Genomic DNA, 16,055 nt, shown 5'->3' on the forward strand with positions numbered 1-16,055 from the left:
CTTGATTAAATCAACATTCTTTACTCAAAGGAAGTATTTGGTGACAACAAAAATCACAAGTCAATAGAAATAGAGAAGTAGGGAGGACCCCACTGTGGGGAAGGGGTTCTCTGGGTGCAGAAGAGTGATGACAGCTGTGTGCAGTCACCAGTCACACAGCACAGGTGAGGGGTTCACCACCTGAAAGGAGAATGCCCTCCCTTTGAGAGAGAGGTCATTTCAAAATATGTGACAACCAGTACATCATGGGCCTGACCAATCAGAACAGTGATACCAGCTGAAGATCAGTTCAGCTTTTGAAGTTGCTACTGCATGTGGGGGGAAACCTGAAGACACACTTGTCTTACCTAACCCTCCAGCTCAAAGCTATTCTTGCCTGTGAGAAAGGCAGTAGAAGATCTTTAACTTGGCTAATGGAGACAAAAGTCCAAATTTATCCAGTTAAAAGTGAAGAGCATTATCCCACATTCACAGCAATGTGTCTTCAGTAACGCTCCCTTAGTCATAAATCCCCTAGAGCAGTGGTTCTTGTTTACTCCAAATTCCTGGAGTTAAGGACAGATAACCGCTAAGAGATACAGAGACGAACAGCAAGAGAGAGAAAATTATCTGATATCACTCCCAATATCTTTCTCTTTTAAAATGATAAGTCCTGAACATTCTGTACTAAAACTCACCAACCTATGTGAGCAGGCTGTGTCTTAGAAAAAGCTGGGAAACATGTTCTCATGCCCAGCCCCAACCCTATGGTGATGACCAACTTCCTGGCCTCCTCTGACTCTATTTTCCTGTCCCTGGGGTTGGGGAGAGGGGAGTTGAGCACCCTGACATCATATGCCAGGAATAGGTCGTCAGGATTCCTGGCAGCCAGCATTGGGAGGATGAGGGTCTGGGTTCCTTGGAGCAGTCTCTAAGGACAACCTCCTGCAGGAGCTGGCATTGTGAAATGGGCCTGAAACACGTCAGGAAACAGTTCTCCCAAATCTTAGAAACGTCCAGTGCTTAAGATCAACTGCTCTTTTGGAAACGCTTCATCAGCCTTGACCTACCCAGACTTGCAGTAGGAAGAGGAGTAAATGGGCTGCGTACTTTGCAAGTTCAAAGCCTGTTCACAAAATGATGACATCTGTGAAGTCATCATCAAATTATGACTCCAAGCTATTTCTAAATAGGGCAATAGTGGGATTCTTTCTGGTAATAATTTACTTCCTAAGCTCTACACAGCTCTGCCTTCCTGGCTCTCTTGGAATCCTTGGTCCCCGGGGAGTGTAGTCTTGTTACTCTCCTCTCGGGAAGTAGGAAGGTAAGAGGTGAAAGAGAGCCCATGTTTGATCAGCCTCTGCCCGGTGTCTCTCCCTTCCTCCAGCCCAGGGCTCTGCTCCTAGCTCCAGCCCAGCACTCGGACCCTCCTCGAGGCTTGCCAGGTACCACCACCCTGGAAGGAAGTTTCCTGGAGCATTTGTGTAGCATCTGCTTCAGCGGTTTTTACCCCTGGCTGTACATCAGAATCAACACCTAGGGAGTTTCTTTTGTTTGTTTGTTTGTTGTTTCAATATCATCCCAGAGCAATTAATCAGAATTTCTGGGGGATGGGAGCTGAGAGTTGGTGTCTACCCCACCTGCTTCTGATACATGAGGTCTCCAGATCCACATCTTCAACATTCCATTCCACATTTCCCTGCACACCCCTGGCCCTTCCCATCACCACCCTATAGCTTTCCCTCTACTAAAGAAGCTATGTAGAAACAGAATCTTCAGGGGGATGCATTTAAGAGGCAATCAATCAGCAGTGGATGAATGAATGGATTAATGGGAGTATGGGCTCAGAGGTGATCTACCTAATAGTTTTGATGCAATCCAATAGTGTATAATGAGATATATAACAGAAGCCACCAGTGGCTCATGGAACTGGTAACTATCACCCTTTGGGCTGCTTTGTTCCCTTTGAAATGGAGACAGCTGCCTCTGCTTATGCTGCCCTCTGCTTGAAATCCTCTTTTGTGGGCTTGTGTTCTGTATCTCAAATAGAGTCATATGTGTTGGGCACTTCTGGACCAACAAATACAGGCTACTTTTTATTGGCCCAAAATTGTGCTATGCATTCACAAATTGAAATGACTCCTGGTCCTTGCCCCAGGAAGCTCTCAATCTTGTTGGGAAGACATGAAACATACAGTTAAAGAAATATGAACTAGCCCTAACCGGCTTGGTTCAATGGATAGAGCATCGGCCTGCGGACTCAAGGGTCCCAGGTTCGATTCCGTTCAAGGGCATGTACCTTGGCTGCAGGCACATCCCCAGTGGGGAGTGTGCAGGAGGCAGCTGATCGATGTTTCTGACTATCTATTCCCTCTCCCTTCCTCTCTGTAAAAAAATCAATAAAATAAAATTTTTTTAAAAAATGAACTAAAAGGAAGCACGCTTGAAAGATATACTTTTACTAAATGCCTACTAGATATCAGGCACAGTGCTAAATACAATAAATATGTCAACTCATTCATTTAACTCTTCCAATAACTCTGTGAGGTAGGTATTTTAATCCTAATCCAGAGATGAGAAAATATTAAAGGCCCAGACAAGTTACAGAACCTACCCGGCGCCCCCAGCTAGTAGGTAGTAGAGTCAGATCCGTCCCCAAGTTGGCCTATGGCCAAAGTGACTTGTAGTGTGCACGTGATAAGCATGACAGGAGTTGAGGACAGAGGGACCTTGGATGAGCTTTGGAGTGACCAGGATCACTTGCCAGGCCCTGAAGGATGGGCAATATTTCAATGTCTAATGGAGAAAGAAAGAATTTCAGGTAGAAAAGGAGCAGTGTGAGCAGAAGCAGCTCTGTTTCAACAAAACAGCCCAAAGGGTGATGTTTAGCAGTGAGCCACTTGTGCAAGTTCCCTTGAGCAGCTTGTGACATGTGCTCAGTGTGGTCCTCAGGAGGCATTGTTCTCCTGAGCAGAGCAATTTCAGCTCTAACTTGGAAAGAGAATGAATTTGATGGCCTTGGGCTCAGGTGATTCCCTCCTTCCTGTAGCGGAAAGAACAGCAGCCTTGACGCCAAACAGGCTTGTGTTCTGATTTCAGCTCCACCACTGAATAATTAGGGTCCAGACATTTAACCCCACTGAGCCTCAGAGTTTCCTGACGTGAATGACGAGGGTCAAAGTACCCATTTTGCATAATTGTCATAAAGATTAGAGATATGCCCAGGAAGCACAAACGGGCTTGGTCATAGTTGGAATTTGATATGGGCTGAGTTGTGTCCCTCCAAAATTGATGTGTTGAAATCCGAAATCCCAATACCTCAGAATGTGACCTTCTTTAGAGACGGGGTCTTTAAAGAGGTAGTTAACTAAAATGAGGTCATTAGGGTGGACCCTGATCCAATATGACTAGTGACCTTATAAGAGGAGATTAAGACACAGATAAATACAGAGGAAGGACCATGTGAACACACCAGAGGAAGACGGCCATTGTCGAGCCAAGGAGAGAGGCTTCTGAAGAAATCAACCCTGCAACACCTTGATTTTAGAATTGTAAGCTCCAGAATGGTGTGAAAATTAATTTCTGCTATTTAAGCCACACAGTCTAGCAAACTCACATAGAATTTTTAAAAATTACCTCTTTTTAAATTTTTTATCTTTTAAAAACGCTGAACATGGGGGAGGGGGTGAATGTTTGGTGAGCTTTGGAGTGACCAGGGTCACTTACTCTGGTCTTTTGCTTAACATTTATTGGTTATTCTGGATATGTTTTATGAAAATTGAAAAATGCATTCTGGGTATGTCTGGTCAGAGCATAAAAACATACCATCAGAATTGGAAGACAAGTTAGAATTCATCTCTAGTTCAAGCTTCCCAATCCCCTGACACACACACTTTAGTTTTTCAGATGAGAAAATTAAGGCCTAGCAAGGTCTTTGTGTCTCAAATGCAACTGGGGATCGAATCAGTAAGGACTCTAGAGATCAACCAAGGATTCTTAAAATTCTAGACAATACTCTTATTCTACAGTCAGGCAAGCTATTGATAATAGGATTGTGGATAGTAATTGTTGTTGTTGATGATGATGATGATGGTCCCTATCATTTACTGGGAGCTCACTATGTCCAGGCATGGTGCTCAGCTGTCTCCAAGGCTTATGTCATTTAACCCTCTCAGTGATCCTGTGGTACCACTAAATTATCACTACTTTTCACATCTGGAAATGGAAGGTTAGAAGGAAGAATAACTCTATAAGGCCACATAGCTGATATGTGGTAGGCAAAATTAAAAAGCAAGCAGTCTATGCTACTGGGAATAGGTACCATTTGGGCTATGAGAGCTTCCTGGTGGGATAGCAATAAGAATAAATGGAAAACTTTCTCTATATGGACACTAGACCAGGCAACTGGAAACATGAGTTCTAGCCCCACTTTGCCACTTATTAACTGTGTGACTTAGGGCAAGTCACTTTAACTCTGAGAGTTTGTTTTGTTACCTGCAAATCCAGGGAGTTGACTGCACTCAGTGATTTCAAAATTGGGGTGTAAGAGTTGGCCTCTGGAGGCCCTACTACTGTTCAAAAAGTCTAAAATTCCTTATAATTTTTCAAATCCAGTGTAACCTCACTTGGGCTTCTCAACCTAATCATAACTATCTATTATATTTATCTAAGCACTTTTGACACCCTACCTCTGACTGCATGGTCCAGGCCTTCACTGGCTGTCATGCACACCATTGCAATGGCTTCCATTCCTTCCTCTCTGCCCCATTGTATACACGAGCACAAGGTTGATTTTCCAGACCTCGTTTTACTTTCTATTTAACTCCCCATTGCCTTCAGAATAAAGACAATCACTTTCACTCATATCAAGGCCCTCCAGGGCTCAAATTTTATTTTTTTGAGCTGGTATATTTAAAAGGCATCTATCATATTTTCATTACTGAAGCTGATTGCTTTTCCATAATTTAAAATAGTACAAGAGATGTTCAAGTGTTCATGCAAAGTAAAATTGCAAAAACTAATACTTGAGAATTAATTTGAGTCACAGTGGGGGGGGTAGTAATTATTATTTCTCAGTGTTTGGCAAAAACAAAATAATTCTGCCATTTACATGCTTTGTGAATCTCCACTTTCCCCTGCTCCTTAGCCCCAGAATAATCACTGCATATTCAAATTCTATCCACTCTTCAATATCCAGGCAATAGGTCCCATAATCTGCTCAGCTATCAACAGTACCCACTTCTTCTAAGCACCCACTTTATCTAGGCTTCCTCCTCATATTATATTTATTGTTGTAAAGTATTATATGAAGCAAGTCTATTTATCTGCTCACCCAAGTATTGACTGGACAAACATTTATAAAATCCTACTAAGTGCCAAGGTGATTTGCTAGGTGCATGGGGAACAGCAGAAAATAAGAGAATGGTCCCTGTCCCCATGAAACTTAGAGTCTAATGAAGTAGATGAGCTTATTAAAGACCAGAGAGCCACACTATCGATTACTCAGTTTATTGTTTAATTATGGTCATGAAAGTGCTACCAAGAAAAATAATCATAATACTAATATTTGCTTAGCATTTACTATGTACCAGACACTGATCTGAACACTGACTGTGTGAAAATTTTTTTAAAAAAATATATCTTTTATTGATTTCAGAGAGGAAGGGAGAAGGAGAGAGAGATAGAAACATCAATGATGAGAATCATTGATCGACTGCCTCCTGCATGCTCCCACTGGGGACTGAGCCCACAATCCGGGCATGTGCCTTTGACCAGAATTGAACCTGAGAACCTTCAGTCCACAGGCCAATGCTCTATCCACTGAGCCAAACAAGCTAGGGCAAAATTTTAAATCCTCACAACAATTTCTAGAAGGGATTCTAGGATACTATCTAATTTATAGTACGATGTCAAATTAACTGAGCTACAGAGTGATTAACTTGTCCTAAATTGCGTAGCTGGTAAGGGGCAAAGCCAGAATTTGAACCTTGGAAGTTTAACTCCAGAGGCCATCATTTTAACCACTGTGCTGAACTGTCTAACAATGCCTATTAAGAGAAGAATATGACCTAGCGTTGGGAATTTGTGGGAGGTGTCCCAGAGGAAGTATTTAATAGAGCTGAAATCTGAAACATGAGTTGGAGTTAGTTAAAAACAAAAGGGGAGGGTGGAGGGAGAAGAGGGAGGAGATTCCAGGCAGAAAGAAGATCATGTGCAAAGGCCCTGCAGTGGGAAAACACGTGGCACAATCAAGTTGCTGTAAGCTGGTTAGCGTGGCTGGGACCCCAAAAGGAAGCAGAGCATGGTATGAGATGGGACTGGTGAGGTGAGCAGAAGCTAGGCAGACAAGCCTTGTAATTATAATCACAGGAGTGGGTAAGATTGATTAGGAAGACAGTAGAGAGAGTAGAGAAGAAGACCTACAAACAAGGCCCACAGAATTTCAACAATCAAAGGCCTGTTCAAGGAAGATGATTGAGTCAAGATGTTTGGGAATGAGAGACCAGAGAGGCAGGAGGGAAGCAAGGCTAGAAGAAAGTCTGGAACCAGGGAAGGTCAGGTTTTCAAGGAGCGGAGTGTGGTCGACTATGTCCAACAGTGCTGAGAGGCCTGCTAAGGGGAGGACTGAGACTGCCCATTGGATTTGGAGAGGTACTATGTTCTTAGTACGGGGGATCTCATTAGGGTGATGGGGGAGGAAATTATTTGGGGAAAGTTGCAGAGTGTAGGAGGTGAGAATTTGAAGGTGATGAGCACATAAAACTCAAGAAATCTGGTTGCAAGGTGGAAGAAGGAAAGAGTGAGGTTCATCCCAGGTATAAACTGCTTAACCTTGATGTCACACAGTCATACGCACAGCTTTCCTTTTAGAGGAGAACTAACTGCATTGCATACTAGGACAATACCAAAAGAAGCCATGCCTCTCACTAAACCTTGGCCTGTGGCGGGCTAACTAGACAAGTTACTATATTCTTTGAAATAAACCAAGGGCATATTTCCCTGTGTTCAAGGGTATAGACTATATGCTCAAGTGGCTATGTTTCAAACAGGTATTTCTGAATCAAAATAGAGATTAGTGGAGAGATTGCAAATAGATATGCACATATACCATTCTACTACTAGAGGATAATTTAAAGCAGAGTTTCTCTTAATGATGGATGGTAATACCAAATTTCAAGAGGACTTTCATTGCAATTTCCAGTGTGATTATTATTCTTTGCTCATCTCCATGAGGCATAGGGTTGCAATAAGGACAGAGTGTCATCAATAGCCACCCATCCGAATTGTAGACATACACATGAAAAATCCTCAAGTATAACTTTAAGAGCCTGCCTTCATAGGTCTGTATTTTCAACCACAGAGGTACTAGACTTATCTTTGCTGACCTTATTTAATTAGATGATTCATCCCTCACACATGCAGAACTGTAAGCTAAACATTTATTTAACACAAACATGAAACACAATACCAATTAAAGACCTGCCTTGAAATGTTTTTTCTATTTCATTTTCCTTTGCCTTGAAATAAGGTCCTGCAGCAGCATTGTGTTGGGTGGCTCAGTGCTATCAGATTACAGAGGGACATTTGTTTGTACACAATGGGGTCAAGTTTTCCAAAACACACCACACATGTGTGCAGCCTTGATAACCTTTTATCCTTCTGTCCTTGTTGTAAATCTCTGGAAGATTTTAACCTTTAAGCAGAGATTGCCATCTCTATGAAAACACTGAGTTCCTTACTCTGATCTTATCTCATGTATCTTGCTACTTTCATTTACCATGGAGGGGTCTCCCTCAGCCCTGGTCAAACAATGCTGGGGTGCGTTCCAGTTGCGGTGGCGGGCAGCCTGCGGCTGGCTGCAGTTGTGCAGAGAGCATCAGAGGGCTTGGGTGTGAGGCCAAGCCTTACAGTTCAGTAGTTCTTTGTTAGATGAGGTTCAAAATAACACTGGAGTATTTTCATAATATTCATAATGGACCAATCAGAGCTGTCTCTGTGCAGGAGCAGAGGCCTGGGGCCCACATAGGTAGATAGTGGAGAGGTCTGTGGGAGGGTCCAAGGTGGCTGAAACGGAGGTGTGGAGGGCAATCCTCCAGGCTCAGGGCAGGAGTTACTGCATGGTTGAAAATATCCCAGCTTTTTAATAATTAGTAGGGCCATCTTAGCTTTCTGTTTCCTCCTTTCACAGACCTTGTTCACTCCATGCCCCCGAGATCAGGAGTTGGTGACTTTGACCATTGACTTCATGTCTCTGAAATTTTCATTTCCCTCTTAGGGATTTTGTTTGACTTTAAGAATGATATGTGTGTGTTGCCCTGGACGGTTTGACTCAGTGGATGGAACATCGGCCTGTGGACTGAGGGGTCCCAGGTTCGATTCCGGTCAAGGGCATGTACTTTGGTTGCGGGCACATCCCCAGTAGGAGGCGTGCAGGAGGCAGCTGATCGATATTTCTCTCTCATCGATGTTTCTAACTCTCTATCCCTCTCCCTTCCTCTCTGTAAAAAAAATCAATAAAATATATATATATTTTTAAAAAGAATGATATGTGTGCACTCCTCAAAATGAAAGAAGTCATGAGCCATTCCACGATTTCCTTTATCTGGACATTCTCACTTTAGTTTTCACTTCATTATGAGAGTATTTTATAAAGACGAACCCAATAGCATTCTTCACTAGTCCTCATACTCCTTGGTTACTTACTGGTTTCCAACACCATGTAGCGCTTCCTCCTTCCCGGTGACCCCTTTTCCCCCCTGAGTCTCATCGCTCCACTTTTTGCTCCTTTCCCTCCTCCTTCTGTGATTCTGTCCTTCTCATTCTACCAGTGCTTCACTGTGAACCTGCCAAAACCTCTCCTGGATCCGTGGCTTATCTCTCCTGACACCCTTTCTCTTAGGAAACTTGTCCACTTCCACCATTTTAATTATCCATTTATGTGACAATTCCCAAAACTGTATTTCCACCCTGATCTCTTGGCTAAATAGCAGGAGCTTCTCTCCAAATGGGCTATTTCCAACTAAATCTAAATTCAACTCATCTAGCACTGAACACGCCTTCTTCTCTCCCGATGCTGTCTGCTCACCCACCTCTGCTCAGATTTACCATTGGCTGACTTCCTTCCCAGTTTCCTGGCTCACAGGTGTCCTTAGACACAAGAATCAAGGGCACGAGTGGGGGCACTAAGTCAACCAGTCACTAAGTCCTGTTCATGACTCCACTGCTGACGTTTGCTTTCTCTCGGCCACAACATCGGTTTGCACATTGTCATCTCACACTTGGATGACTGCAGGAATCTCCTCAATGGGCCCCCTCCCACCTTTCTTCTCTGCCCTGTAACCGATCACAGCACAGGCTGATTAATTTGTGTACAGCACTATTTTTCAAAGATTGCTACTATACTACATTAAACCTCAAATGCTCAGATAGTATTTGAGCCAATTCACCTGGCAAGCTGATCACCACAACCTCATGTAAACCCAGATGTGCCACATGTTCCTCCCATAGCACTTGGATACAGAGCAGGCTGACCTGCTCACAAGCTTATATTGTGCCTTCCTTTGCAAAATATGCCATAAGCATTAATAATAATTATTGGTTGAATGGGTTGCTATCTCTCAGCTTCTTCTATACTATTCTTGGCAACTGGACTGCTCTATTCTTCCTTTTTGAGCCTCACTTTACGTAGTAACAATAATTACTATCATTTATCAAGCCCTTGCTCTGTGTCAGGCATTAGGCTCAGCACTGTGCATGCACTAAGCTCATTTAATTCTTCTAATCCTTCATTGTTAAAGCTACATCATCCCCACTTTACAGGTGAAAAAACTGAGGTTTGGGTAAATGAAAGAACATATGCAGATCACACAGTAAGTAGCTGAGTCTGCTGCCAAAATCTGAACTCCTCATCTTACTGAACTCCTTATCTAAAAAACAGGCATTAGAATAGCAGTGCTCAGTAATTATTGCCTATTATTAAATTTTTCAATGTCTGAGCCTTGCCGCCCATTAAGAGTATAAGCTTAAAGGAAAGGATTATTTGCCTTTTTAATTCTATAGCAAGTCTCTCCCGTGGAGATTCCTGCACTATGCTGTGATTTAACAGGTTTTACTGTTGTATTACCTTTAAGAAATAGGCAATATTCTAATTATTTTAACCATCACAACCAGAGTCGTACAATACGGGCTGAAATGCTGAGCTGGTAACTAACTCGTGAATTCACAATGTACCCACAGCCAACACATGCTTTTCACCCAACAAGCCTTTCTTGCAGCATCTATTCTGTGCCCAAACTCACAGGCATGGGGGCGGGGGCGGGGGGTGGGGGGAGGACTCAGAGAGGTGGAAAAGGACCTCCCAGGGCCTCTATAGAGGAGGCAACAATGACACTGATGAACTTGAACTATATCAAGAAATGTCGGGGCGGAGAGGTTCTAGGGGCACATTTTATGATTCAAAAGCAGCCTTGATTTATTGTCTATCCATATTCAGGTCAATAGAGAAAGTGGCAGATCAGCAAAGCATAATTAGTATTTCTTTTCCCCTTTTTCTTGGAATCAGGACAAAACGTATTAAAGCGACACTGAGTAAAATCTATAATCTCCCATGGTCACTTGGCACTAGAAGAGCACATCCTGTTTACCTAGAACATTTCATCTGATTTTGTAAAATCTGCAAGTAACAGGAGTCACAGTATCCGCAGTGAAGTCGGCGGGGCTATTCCAATCTAAACGCGCGAGGCAGGGCCCTGCCTGGGGTGGGGGGCGGGGGTGGGGGGTGGGGGGCGGGGAGGCTGGAAAACTCCTCGCCCTCACAGGCAGCTGTGAGGTGTGTCTGCTCCTCTCAACAGCAGCAACAACCAGAACCCTCTACCTGATGCTCACAGCAGCTGGCACTTCTGGCCCAGCTTTCAGGCACAGGAACGGGGATTGCTTCTGCTGCCCCGTTTAGCCATTTTCTCTCCTACAGTTAGGACTCGGGGGTTCTCAATCCCAGCCTCGTAAATGAATCGCTTCAGAGAGTAAAATACATAATAATTCCATTCCCACGCCCATGCCCTTTCCCCAGAGATTCTGATTCAGTTGCTCCTGGGAGGTGTCTGGGCATTGTTCTTTTTGGCGGGTGAGGTGGGGTGGGGGTTATGTTCCTATAGAGATACAACTAGATAACAGGTGTTAAAATTGGCTAAAACCTGGACCAGGCAATAGCTTGATCTAGTTACAGATTCCCAGCAAAACTGGAGTCCGTGTTGCTACAAAGCTGCCAGAGTTCTATCACTTTAATTCTCTGTCCCACCTGACATTTATCCTCATATCGCTGACCAAAGCCAGACATCTGGGTTTCTTCTCATCTCAGTGCTCCGGAAAGATTCCTTGTATGTTCCTGGGCAAACAACCTCTGAACATCTCTTTTTTTATTCCATAAAATGGGAACACGCCCTAGCCAACTTGGCTCAGTGGATAGAGCATCAGCCTGCGGACTGAAGGGTCGCAGGTTTGATTCTGGCCAAGGGCACATGCCTGAGTTGCAGGCTTGATCTCCAGTAGGAGGCATGCAGGAGGCAGCCGATCAATGATTCTCATCATTGATGTTTCTATCTCTCTCTCCTTCTCCCTTCCTCTCTGAAATCAATAAAGAAATATATATATATATATATATATATATATATATATATATGAAAATGGGAAGAAGATACTACTTCACCTGTGACGTGGTGAAAGAAGGGGAAGTCTCAGTCTGGGCTGGATCTATGCAGTAAGGAGAAGTGATTAATCCTATTAGCCAGGGATAGGGAGAAGCACCAAGGCTGGATGGTCAAGAATGCAGCACCATCCACTAAAAAATTAATAAAAAAAAAAAGAAGGCAGCACCAATTTCCAAAATCAGCAGGGCCAATGACCCTTGAATTTGGAGTGAAGAAACCTTGATAAGGACAAGAAAATACCAAATACCAGTAGCAACTGAAAGTATTTTTCAATTATTCTTGGATTTGACATAGCTTATTTGTACTTTCTTTCCATGAGCTACATGGGCTTGTTAACAGTGACTGTTTTTCTTATTCACTTGTCCCATAACAATGTAAGGGGGAAAAGAAGAATCAATGACCACCATTTTTTTTTTTATTTTTATTTTTACAGAAGGCTGAAAGAGATAAAAATAAACCCCTGTTACACACAGGTCTTATCCATGAAATGAAAAATGAGTCTCTCCCACACTCACCTATATTTCCTGAGTCAACCATTTAATCTAGGGGTCTCTCTGTTCCCCAGTTAGTTTTCCTGTCTTTTCTTTTTTCCCCTTTCATTGCCAGAACAAGGCTGCCTTTGATAGTCTTCAAGAGAAAAACCTAAACCTCAAGTTTGCAAATCTAGAGTTTAATCCATGGGAAGTTATTTTTAATATCCTTAATTACTAAAGCCAAAGCCAACACAAAAATAATAATGATAAAAATGACCAAAACTCTTTCAAACTTTTTTAAATGTTAAAAGAGTTGTCCACACTCCCCATGTATTATTTTATATTTCCAGTGGGAAGAAGATGTTGTTAAGGATCAATACATGAATTTGACAATGAAAATTTATTGTACTTCTGTGTGCCCTGGCTTGTCCTAAGAGTTAGGAAGAGAGAAAATAAGTCATTTAACTAGTAAGGTACACAGCAAACTATTGGTGATTTAATTCGGGAAGAAATAATGCGTATTGAAGGGTTGGAGATATTCTGTCACAGTACAAGTATACATGCATTAGGGGTATAATTCAGAAAAAATGACCAAAACTTTCATGTCAGGAAAAACTGAGCTGCAGTAGTGGCATGGCCTGGCTTTCTACAATGTACAAGAAAAAAAGGTTCAAGCAACCACACATCCGAGAACTTTTCCTCCCTTCTCGAATGCTCCAGTCAAGTCTGCCAGCTCTTAATCCCAGCACTCTGCCTGTCTTCCTTCCAGGGCTGCCTGCAAACTCCTGTCCCCTCAGTCAGTGGGTGGGAGGTAACGCTTACTCTTAACATTTCAGAGATCACCCCTGTCCGGCCTGAGCTGACAGAATGCCCCGTGCTCTGGCTACACACGGCTGCAGCCATCGCCTTGGGCAGCGCAACTGCAGCATGGCTGCCCAGCCATGGAAACGCTCAGTACTGATTCGTTAATGCCCTGGTCGTTATGGTATTTTCTAGCCCAGAGACAGGAAAATTTATTAACAACAACGACAAAAAAAGGTGACAGGGAAAAGAATTCCATTATCGAGAATATACTAAAAAGATCCCAGCTAATTGTCTGATACTCAGTCTCCCTAAGCACAGTCTCAACTTAATCGACAGGCTGCACAATGCTCTTGACCACACATGCTTTACACTCCCAACATACATGCCCTAGCTATGCATGATACATACATGCCACAGCTGCACATATCCAATATACACGCCACAGCTTTACATATCCAATGTACATGGCACAGCTTTACATATCCAACATATATGCCACAGCTGCACATATCCAATATACACGCCACAGCTTTACATATCCAATGTACATGGCACAGCTTTACATATCCAACATATATGCCACAGCTGCACATATCCAACATATATGCCACAGCTGCACATATCCAACATACATGCCACAGCTGCACATATCCTACAAAAGAGAAAATTAGGCAAAGAGATTCCTAAATGGAAGATGCCTGAAGAGGAGTGTCGCTGAGGTTTTGCTGCAAAGGCAGACAGACCCCAGGAGGAGAAGAGCCTGTTACCTGGCCAGCACTGAAGTCCCCAGACCCGCTCCTGCTGCAAAAGACGCCTCAACGCTTCCCGGTTTCCACTAGGAGGCCATTTGCCCTTCGGCCTCCTTGAAGGCCTCACGGCTGAAGAAAGAGCCGAACAGGACTCATTGCGAGGCTCAGGCAGCTGCCGCCAAGCTCGGTGTCCCTCCTGCCGGTGCCTCCCTGCCCTGTGCTCCGAGCCTCACAGAGCCATTCCGCACAGCCTGCTGCTGTTTCAAAAACAAGAAGTGATTTCCTGGTCCCCTTCCCGGATGGCGTGCGCGATTTCCCTCACGCCCATGGGAAGTCCTTCAGATCCTTCTTATCTGGAAACCTCACCACTGAGTGGCTGGACTTGTTTGGCCAATGCCCCTCGCTCTTGTTTTCCTTTCTCCAAAGAAAAAAAAAATCAGAAAACTGAAACCAAAGCAAACCCAAATGGGTTGGAGCTAATGACGGGTGTAGGATGCCCTGGTTTAAACCTCGGAAAGATGTCCACTGTGATTTCAGAGGGGAAAGAAAATTAAAATTATCAATGATTTCCTTTCCCAGCAGTGCCTAAAAGTTAGAGGATGGGAAGACATACAGAAGTTCAGTCCCCTCCCATGGCTTTAGAGTCCGGAACCTCCAATATGCTGCAAGAAGGGACAGCTAGTTCTTCCAGATTTCTAGGGAAGCTCTACGAAAATTTGTTCATCAAAGTTTAAACTCTGTGACAATTCAAATATCATTTTGATAACATTATTATGTAACACTCATGGGGATCCCTCAGCCCAGCCTGGGCCCTCTCACAGTCCGGGAGCCCTCAGGTCTAAGCCACCAGTCAGACATCCTTAGTCCTGCCGCAGAGGCGGGAGAGGCTCCTACCACCACTGCTGCACTCGCCAGCCAAGAGCACAGCTTGTGGCTGAGTGGCACTCCCCCGTGGGAGCGCACTGACCACCAGGGGGCAGCTCCTGTGTTGAGCGTCTGCCCCCTGATGGTCAGTGTGCATCATAGCGACCAGTGGTTCTGCTATTCAGTCAATTTGCATATTAGCCTGTTATTATATAGGATAAGAAGATCCATGAAAAAGGACCAGTTGGCTGGCTGTAGTCAGGTTGTTGGGTTTAAAGATGAATTCTAATCAGTTTTTGAGCTGAAAGTGACCTACCCATCCTGATTTTACAAGTGAGGCAAATGAAGCCCAAGGGGAAACAGGATTTATCCAAGGTCAAAACACAGATGGGAAGTAATAGATTATCACCCACCCGTTCTTCAGCGTTAGCATGGGGAATGCTACTCAATTGCCTGCCCATGAGCCTTGTGCACAGATGGTTTGCTGAATGAGGCCTGGCCTGGAGCTGGGAATCTGCATTGCAAGTGCTCCAGGTGAGCCTGATGCAGGTAATCCCCAGACTGTAGTTAGAGAAACCAGTGTAGTGTCAAAGCAAGGACACCAGAATCAGACTGTAGAGAGTCAAGCCATAGTCCCACCAACTTCTCCTCACCGAGACTCAGTTTTACTATGTACGAAAGTGGGTAATAATATTGCTGTGCACCAGTGAGAGCCTGAATAGAGGAAGAGCTCAAGAACTGTCCATTACTGTCTGGAGACCTGGGTTCCAATCCTCTAAGCTCATACGTCTTCCCTGCTCTACACCGTCCATTGCCTGTCTTCCCTTCTGGCTGTCAGCCACCACCAAAGGAACTCAGGCTTGAGACAAAAGTTAAGTATTTCTTTTTCTTTTTTTATATATATTTTCTTGATTTTTTACAGAGAAGAAGGGAGAGGGACAGAGTTAGAAACATTAATGAGAGAGATCAATCAGCTGCCTCCTGCACGCCTCCCACTGGGGATGTGCCCGCAACCAAGGTACATGTCCTTGACCAGAATCGAACCCAGGACCCTTCAGTCTGCAGGCCGACGCACTATCCACTGAGCCAAACCGGTTCGGCAAAAGTTAAGTATTTCAATAAAAGGAGATGAACTTTCAAAATATCATTCTTTTATTTCTTGGCACTGATTCTCAACTGTATTCTCCAGCCTACTCCCTGCAGTTACTGGGAGGGAGACCACGGTGGCTGTCCACCCACAGCTGACCCTCTTTGCTGGGGAACTCATGCATGGCTAGTCTGTGAGCTCAGGGGGTGAACGGAGATGGGTCTAAGCAAGGTGATCTCATTCTCCTTGGGGGCGTTGAGGTAAGCTTGGATATGTGGCGGATCGTGGGTGCATATTTACCTCTGAATTTACTGTTAGTGGCACAATAAAGGTTCTTGTTATTATTCCAGCTCCAATTGGGTTTTCTGTTATTTGTAGCTAAAAGCCATTATAA

At 43.9% G+C, this 16,055-nt stretch overlaps 1 protein-coding gene across 1 annotated transcript in view; it reads right to left on the bottom strand.

The window, feature by feature from the left end:
- ADGRF5 (adhesion G protein-coupled receptor F5) overlaps positions 1-14,036 on the bottom strand; it is a 73,520-nt gene extending 59,484 nt beyond the window's left edge. The window contains exon 1 of the mRNA XM_081094709.1: positions 13,729-14,036. The gene's annotated coding sequence lies outside the window, so the exon portion shown is untranslated. The remainder of the gene's footprint in view (positions 1-13,728) is intronic.
- Positions 14,037-16,055: the final 2,019 nt, after the last annotated feature.

This window comes from Myotis nattereri (genome assembly GCF_964212035.1).
Source record: "Myotis nattereri genome assembly, chromosome: 6".
NCBI lineage: Eukaryota > Metazoa > Chordata > Mammalia > Chiroptera > Vespertilionidae > Myotis > Myotis nattereri.